The sequence below is a fragment of the Talpa europaea genome, assembly GCF_964194135.1.
Source record: "Talpa europaea genome assembly, chromosome: 10".
In the NCBI taxonomy this organism is placed as follows: domain Eukaryota; kingdom Metazoa; phylum Chordata; class Mammalia; order Eulipotyphla; family Talpidae; genus Talpa; species Talpa europaea.
The window spans coordinates 118,009,048-118,017,176 of NC_140077.1; positions in this window are offsets into that span (position 1 = coordinate 118,009,048).

Here is an 8,129-nt window from a genome sequence, read left to right on the forward strand (position 1 = left end):
TTTCCACATGAGAAACGGCAGCAGGCAGGACGGCAGCCCCCGCAGCACGGCGGGGGCACCCACAGCCGCCCGGCGCAGGTGGGCATGAACGCACAGGGATGTGCCCGTCAGCCCACAGCAGCGCCAGCCGGCACTGCCCCGGAAGCACCAACACGCTGCGGGCAGCCCCAGGCCTCCGCCTCGGCCACCACAGCCGGCAGCAGGGAGGCCACGCGGCCACCATGGGGATTCACCTGCTGACGGGGACCCCACCGTGGGGTCCGGGAGAGGCCTCTGCACCCCCACCCACTGACCCAGCCCCTACGAAACCAGCAGATCAAGTGACGGGGCATCCACACAGGGGCTGTCCTTCAGCCTCTAGCCAGGAGGCGCCCTGCACACCCACCTAAGGGCCTCGGAAACGGGGTGCTCAGGCTGCAGGGCTCACCTGCACAGGGTGAGGGTGTCGGAGCCCATGTGGATGGGGTCTCGGGTCAGTGCTATGACCACAAGGATGAACATCTCTGCCCGGGCTGGGGATGGCGCCCAGCAGGTGCGGCCGGAGGGGCAGCCCCATGTCCACTAGCGCTGCACAGCGCTGGGGCCACTTGGGCTCAGACCAGGGGGCGGGGTCCCAGCCGCAGGCTGAAGCCGGCCCTGCCCCGCCGGGTCGGACACGGGGCGAGTGCCCTCGCACTTCTGGGTCCCCCGAGTGCCCGCCCTGCCAAGGCTGGGCCAGGCTGCAGCCTGCAAGCCAGACCCGCCGTCCACCCAGGACCCGCCTTTCCCGGACTCATGTGCACAGACCCCACGAGGGCGGCCTCGGCTGGCACAAGGCTCATGCCCGCGAAGGCTGCCTGGGGAGAGGAGGCATCGCTGTCCATCTAGCAACATCCAGGGTTCCTTCCTGGCAGCGGCGCCCACGCCCCAACCAGGCACCTGGAAGCTGCCTCCCAGCAGCTGCGGCGCCTTCTCCCCACCCCCGCGCGTCTCCGATGGTTCACCCTGACATCTGGGGGGCAGCTGGGCCTCCTGGCCCGGCCACGGTCAGCCGCTTTCCAGGCGCTTTCCCGCTGCCTCTCTCTTTTGGAGAAAATCTATGCCGCTCATTGGGCTGTTTCTGAATCGGGTTATCTGTCTTCAGAGCATGGAGCTGCAGGAGTTCCTGGTGCTCAGCGTGTGGCAGGCGACCCGCGGCGTCCTCCGCCCTCCCGGGAGGCTTTTGTCTCTCTCAGCGTGAACTCCTCGCCCCGCTCAGTGCTCAGTCGCTTACTGCTCTCGCTTTAGCGACACATCCAAGAAGCCGCGCCCAGCCCCAAGGCGAGAACGCCTCCCACGCGTTGCCGGAGTGGCGTCTCCCGAGGGCGCGAGCGGGTCCGTGTCCGAGCCGGCCGCGGGCAGAGCCAACCATCCAGGCAGAGACGGGGCGCCCGCGGAAGGGAGGCTTGGTCTCTGGGCGTCCCTGGGGCCCACCTCGGCTCTTCCTGCCGAAAAACAACGCGCAGACGGGGCTGCCCTCAGGTTCCAGCACCGCGCCTTGCGCATTCTTCAGCCACAGAAGCAGCACGACAGCCTGGAGACGTCCGTCGGGTCGGTCAGCTGCACGGAACAATAAACGGGGGCAGGCGGCAGCCGCCTCCTACTCTCAGCTCTCAGCCCGGCCGGCACGGGCCTGGCCCAAAGCGCCCCTGCTGTCTGCGGGTTCCGCCGGCCCCGGGCCCGGGCCCCGTGTGCTGGCACAGCAGCCCTGGCTCTTCGCAGCCGGCGGGGTGGGGGCGGCCGCACCTCTGCAGCCGCGGCCAGTCCCCGGGGGCCACCCCGTGGAGACGCCGCCAGGCCGGGGCTCCTCCTGTCCCCAGGCGCCGTCAGGGAACCCGAGGAGCCCCCTGCAGAGCTCCCCACAGCCCCCACAGCTGCCAGAGGGAGCGGCAGCGTCCAGGCGGGGCTGCGCGTGGACGGGACTCCCAGGTGTCCTGACTGAAGGGCAGCAGGGCCAGGGCGGGCCCATGGCGGGCGGGGGCGGTGCAGCCTGCTGGTCTGTGGTTGCCTCGCGCGCAGGCACATTTGCATTTTGTAGTGACACAAGGAAAAGTTCCTGAGGCTTGTCACCACGGTGGCTTCCCCTTCGCGTGCTCCTGCCGAGGCATCGCCCTCCGGCTCCCATGCCCGAGCGCGGCCTGTCCCCTGGCCCGCGGCTCTGTCCCGTGGGGCACGGCGGCCCCTGTGGCGCCCGTCTCCCCTGCTGCCCCTCTGCGCAGGGCCGGCGCTCCGTGGCACACACTGGCGGCAGCCCTTCCCTGGAGGTGGCCTCCCGGCTGCTGCCCAGTGCGGGGGGCTCAGAGGCTGGACCCGCAGCCGTCCGGCCGGTGCCATGGGGCGAGGAACGGCCAGTCTGTCAGGGACGCACACCCGTGCCTTGGACGCTGACCCTTTCCCGAGCCATCTGTCACACCCCTGCCCCGGAAGACGAGCGGGGCCCCCGCAGGCCTGAGCTGAGGCCCTTAGTGCGGCCACAGCAGCCGGGGTGCGGGAGAGGGATCAGCCGCGCAGGGGGATCAGCAACATGGGGGAGAGACAGGCTCAGCCACCCTGGGGGGGGGGGCGGGAACACAGGCTCAGCCACTCTGGGGGCCGGACACAGACTGAGCGACTCTGGAGGGGGGAGACACAGGCTCAACCACTCTGGGGGGGGGGGCGCGGGAACACAGGCTCAGCCACTCGGGGGGGGGGCACACAGGCTCAGCCACTGGGGGGGGGGGAGAAGACAGGCTGAGCCACTCCGGGCAGGACACAGGCTGAGCCACGCGGGGTGGGGGGGCTGCATCAGCTCAGCCACTGCACGGGGAGCACCGCCCCCCCAGCAGGAAACCAGCGCTCTTCCTGTTTGGTCGCGGAGCCTGAAGCGGTGTCCACAGCCCGAGCACCACAGCCAGCGCCTTCTATGACAAAGAGAAAACTTTCATGCACCCCGTCCCGCCCCCTTGCCGAAAGGGAGGAAAAACTGCTTCACCCGAAGGCGTGAGCTGCGTGAAGAGCCCGCGGCGCGACCAGAGGGATTTTACCTACGTCCATCCAGTCAGTTCTGGGGGGTTTAAAGAAATTCCAAAGAGTCATCAGAAGAGGAAAAACAAAGGTAATGCTTTTGCCACACAGGTAGGCTCTTGAAAATATGTGTAATATGTAAAACACATGACACCCCCGGGCGATTTTTCCAGGATGCAGCATATAAATGCCCCCGGCCGGGCTCTGGGCCGCATGGAACCCGGACCCGGCCGCCACAATGCACAGGGCACCGCTGCTGGCCTGCCTGGCCCTGACGCTCGCCCTGCTGGCGCGGGGCGCCCCTGCTCCCCCGACCCCCCGGGGGACGCAGCTGCAGCAGCTGCGGCAGGACCTGGAGCTCCTGCAGAAAGGCCTGAGCGTAAGCCGGTGGCCGGGGCGGCGGGGCCTCTGGGAGGCGCCGGCACTAACCCTTCTTCTTCTTCTGCTTTCTTAGAATCCCAAGAACCCCAAGCTCCGCAGGATGCTCACGCTGCCGTTCTACGTGCCCCAGGAGGTAAGTGGCCGGGCAGCGCGGCGCCAAGCCGCAGGGCGCGCACCCGGGGGCGTCGGGGAAGCCGAGCCTCAGGCCCGAGGACGGCCTGTGCCTGGCGTGCGTCCGTGTGCAGGGAGGGCAGAGACCGGTCCCTTCCCTTCACGGCTCGGGCGGTTCTCAAACGTCGCGCTGCTTCACCACGGAATGCTCGCCTTTGCGTCACCCGGTCACGCCGCCGTCCACATGCTCAAAGCTGCGGGCAGCCCTTTGCGGCTGTGGGGAGTCCCATGGGGCAGCACCCAGCTCGCGGCCTGCGCCCCGCCCCCCAGCACTGGGGGCAGCTTTGGGCCAAGGCTGGAGCCACAGGAGGCTCTGACGCCCCCCCAAGGCGTAAGGGGGCTCTGGGCCTCAGACTGAGGCAGCGGCCACCTGCCTGGAGAGCCGGGTCAGGAGTGTCCTCTCCTGGAAGGGGGCCGTCAACAGAGCAGAGACCCCCTCGGCGCAGGAAGGGCCCAGGGAGGATGCAGCCCAGCGGGGAGGGAGCCTCAGGGGCCGCAGACGCCCCCCCCCCCACGCCCCACCGTTCCAAGATCACGCTTCAAGCCGAGCTCTGGGGGACGAGGAGGGACCGCTCCAGCAGTCCGCTCCCGGGACGAGGCTGGGCGTGGCTGTGGACGGGCAGGCAGCAGGGCGGAGCGGCCTCACGAGGGAAGGCGGCTCAGGGCGGGCTCGGGGTCTTGGAGATCCAGCCGTCTCTAGGGCCAGGCCAGTCTGCTCTGAGTCACGCTCCCGTCCCCGTGCTCCCGCTGCCACCAGCCCCGCGCTTGTCAAGGCTTTTAGAAAACCATGGAACCGGTGACCTCAAAGGAGGCTATGCCGATGCTAGAGAGACGATTCTAAAGCCACGTAGCCGTGGGAAACGCCTCGGTTTGGAGGGTTACTCCTGGGAGACGCGTCACACACGCCGCACCGCACACGAGGGCCGCGAGTCTCCGCGGGGCCCCCGGGAGCCCAACGGTGCCCCTTCCGCTTGGCTGGGGCGAGTCGTTGTCTCTCGCACGCCTTAACGGGCTCGTAGCGAAGGAGACGCTTAGGGCCGGTGAGGGTCACCTGTCTGGAACGGGACGGCTTCTCCCCAGCCCCACGGCTCTGACTCGGCGGAACCGCCACGGTGACGCAGCATCCACTCCCCGAGGCCCGGGCCTGGCTCTGGGGCGCATGTCCAGGCGCAGGAACGTGCTGCTCAGAGGCCCACCGGGCGGGTGGGGGCCGGCGCCGACCAGCTCGGCCACTGGCAGTGGGGCAGCCTCTGCGCCAGCCTGGGTCAGGGAAGCTGACCTGCCGGCGTTCCCGCCGCAGGTCACAGAATGGAGACACCTTCAGTGCCTCGGGGAGGAGCTGGTGCATCTGGAGGAGGCGCTGCGCTTTGTGGAGGACGGCGCGGGAGCCCTCAAGGAGCTGATGGACAACATCAACGTCACCGCCCAGGCGCTGAAGGTGAGGCACGCGGCTGGGGTCACAGTGACACAGGACGGGGGCAGAGCAGCACGGGCTGGGGGGCAGGCGCTGGAGGGTGTTTCACAGGAGCCAGACTGCGTTTCGTGACGTCCTGCGGCTTCCCCACAACCGCCAGGGCTGATGACTGAGAGGCTTTTAAATGGGGTTTCCCTGGCGTTTGGTAGGACTAAAGTGTTCCCAAAAAAAAGGCCAGACTTAAAATGACCAAAAGACTAGACAACTAGCTCATTTCAGGTAAACTCAGTGTCAGGAGCTGGAGGTTTTGCACACAGGAAGCAGGAAGCACACAGGAGCCGGGGATGAAGCCACCGCGGGCACCGCCCCCGCGAGCAGGGCTTGGCTGCGGGGGGGCCGGGGGCTGGCGGCCTCCACACCAGCACCTGCTTGGAGGCGGTTTCCCGTTTTGAACTAGTAACATCTCAACACTGGCTCAGTTCCTCCATGTCAAGGTTTGCTTCTAGCATCCCCCCATCCACCACGTGCTCCGGCAGCTCTCGCCCAAGATGCCCCCGTGACTGCGCGGGCGTCTCTTTCTCTTTCTCCTTTTCCTAACACTCAGTCCTTTAAAATGAAAGCAAACTAAAGTCTTCGTGCAAAATTAAAACAGAATTACGTGAGGGTCCAAGCCACGTTGGGAAAGTCAGATGTCAAAAAAAACAAAAACCTACCCACCTCCGAGAGGCTGAGGCATCTAAGCCACTGCCGGCCCAGGCCCCGCTCAGGCCGCCAGAGGGGAGCTCGGCTCACTTCTCAAGTCCACAGGACCAAAGCTGTCAGCGTGGGCCTCCAGAAGCCGAGGGCGTGCGGGCGTGCGGGCGGGGGGGCGGGGGGGGCTCTTACAGAAACGCCCTGAGCCCCCCCCCCCCCCCCCCCGGCCGGGCTGCCGTCTGCTCCCTGAGCACAGCCCGCGGCCGGGACCGCGCTTCGCGGCCTTCTGTGAAGTCCCGTCGCGACTGGCATTCAGACCCTCACTGGGCGGACTGGGCCGGCAGGTGGCCTCGGGCCGCCCCGCCTCACGCCGCTGGGGCGCGGAGTGCGGACGGTGGACTTGCTAGCGTGACTGAAAATAAAAGCCGCGAGCCTCTACAACTTGAGCAGAAAACCACCACATTTGGAGGATGACACGGCACTAACCCGCCTCGCTTTCCCCAGGGGGCCGCGCCGAGCTTCAAGTGTGCCTACGGCGCCGAGGTGGTCAACGTGACCGAGTTCCTGAGCACGTGGGTCGGCTTCTGCCAGCGCCTATTCCTGACGGCGGCCTGAGTCCACCTCTCCCCTTGGAATCTGGGTGGCTTCTTATTTATTTAAATATTTAAGAGTATATTTATTTTTTTGATGCATGGTTTACTATCTTTTGTGACTGTTCTTCTTAGTCTCCAGTGATACGTGTGGATCTTTTAAGATTCTTCTGTAAGCCCCAGGGGCTCTGAAAATTCACTTATTTATGCCAAAGTATTTATTTTTGTACGGAATCATTGAGTATAATTTGTACAGGGATCAGCCGCTAAGATTATTTAATAAAGTGGACAGCTCAAGTCAAGGTGTTGTCGCTGGGAGAGCAGAGGGAACTGGCCGGACGCCCTGGGGAGCTTGTGGGGGACCCTGGGCCTGATGCGGGGTCGGGGGCTCTCCCATAGCTGTGATGGAGACACTGTCCGCACACGGCCCCATCAACATTTTCTGATTATTTGCACACACTATGCACAAATCAGCCTCAATTTTTCACGTTACCTAGAGCTTCCTTTAAAAAGCCACGTCACTTCACCTCACGTGCCAAGTGAAAGACGCTTAAAAATTCCTCCAACCACACACTCTGAAGTTGCTCTTGGAGGTGAGTCACCAGCCAGTGTGGCCTGCAGGTGCGGGGGCCTTGGGCATCTCCTCCGGGACTCAGGACAGCAGCGGCTACCCCCTGCTGCACCCTGCTCCAGGCACTCACACTGTGGCCTCACCTGGGCTGGTAGGGGCTGCTCCACCCTCCCGTTTGAGCAGTCTCAGCGGTGTGCCCCAGCCTTGGGGGCTAACACCCGCTGACGCCCCGATGGTCACTCACACCAGTCATGGCAGTGGCCGCACTATCCCTTCAAGGACCCCAGCAGAACCTCAGTGATAGCCCCAGTCATGGCCCCGTCACTGCTGCTGCTGCAGGACTCAGCATCACCCTGTCCCCCTTAGTTCCTCTTCTGATGGCCCCATCCCAAGGCGGTGCATAGATGCTTTGTCCGCCCCCCCAACCTTGGGCCTCTGCACCCCAAGCACCCGGCCCCCTCAGGCCCTGGTCGGGCAGGCACCCCTCCACCTCGCCCATGACTGCCCCCTCCCCACTGGTGACCGTTGGCACCCAACAAGCTCGCTGCCACCTTAGAGCGTGGGAAGGTGCCTGCTGCGAGCCACCCGGGCAGGCCCTGCTCAGGCCTGGACACTGCTCCTGCCGGGACCTGTGCCGCCTCCGTGTCTGCACTGACAGTGATGGGAGGGCGAGGTTGCCGCACACGTGCAGCCGTGTCCTCCTCCGGGGCCACGACCAAGCTCACACAGGCCCTCAGGAGGGACGGAGACAAAGGCTGAACTCCCTCCAGGAACCACGGACCAGTTTCCAGTTTTGTGTGACAATTAAGCCTTGAAGGTGGCTGCCTGCCCCCTCCAGACACGCACACCGAGGGTAAAGCAGTCAACGAGCACACTGACGCGGCGGCCCCAGAACCGATGCGCAGACCCCATGGCTCTTTAACACAGAAATGAAAACCAGCAAAAAGCAGTCGAGGAAAGAGCCCATTTACAACGGCTTCAGGAAAAATGAAATTCCTGACAAAGAGGTGGAAGAAAGCAGCACACGACACTCGCCGGCAAGGGAGGCACCGGGATGCAGAGGGGGCGGCGCCAGGCACGGGGGACACGGCACCACCGGTGACTAGAACCACCCGAGGCCACGGCCAAGAGCCACAGGCCGGCCAGCTCCATGCCGGCCAGCGACAGACACAAGCCCCAGTGACAGTGACACGTGAAACAGCATCAGAAACATCCACGCGAAAGGAACGCCAGGGGCCCACGCCCGCGGGGAAGACACTGTGACCACCCGCCGCAAGGGTTGTGCAGA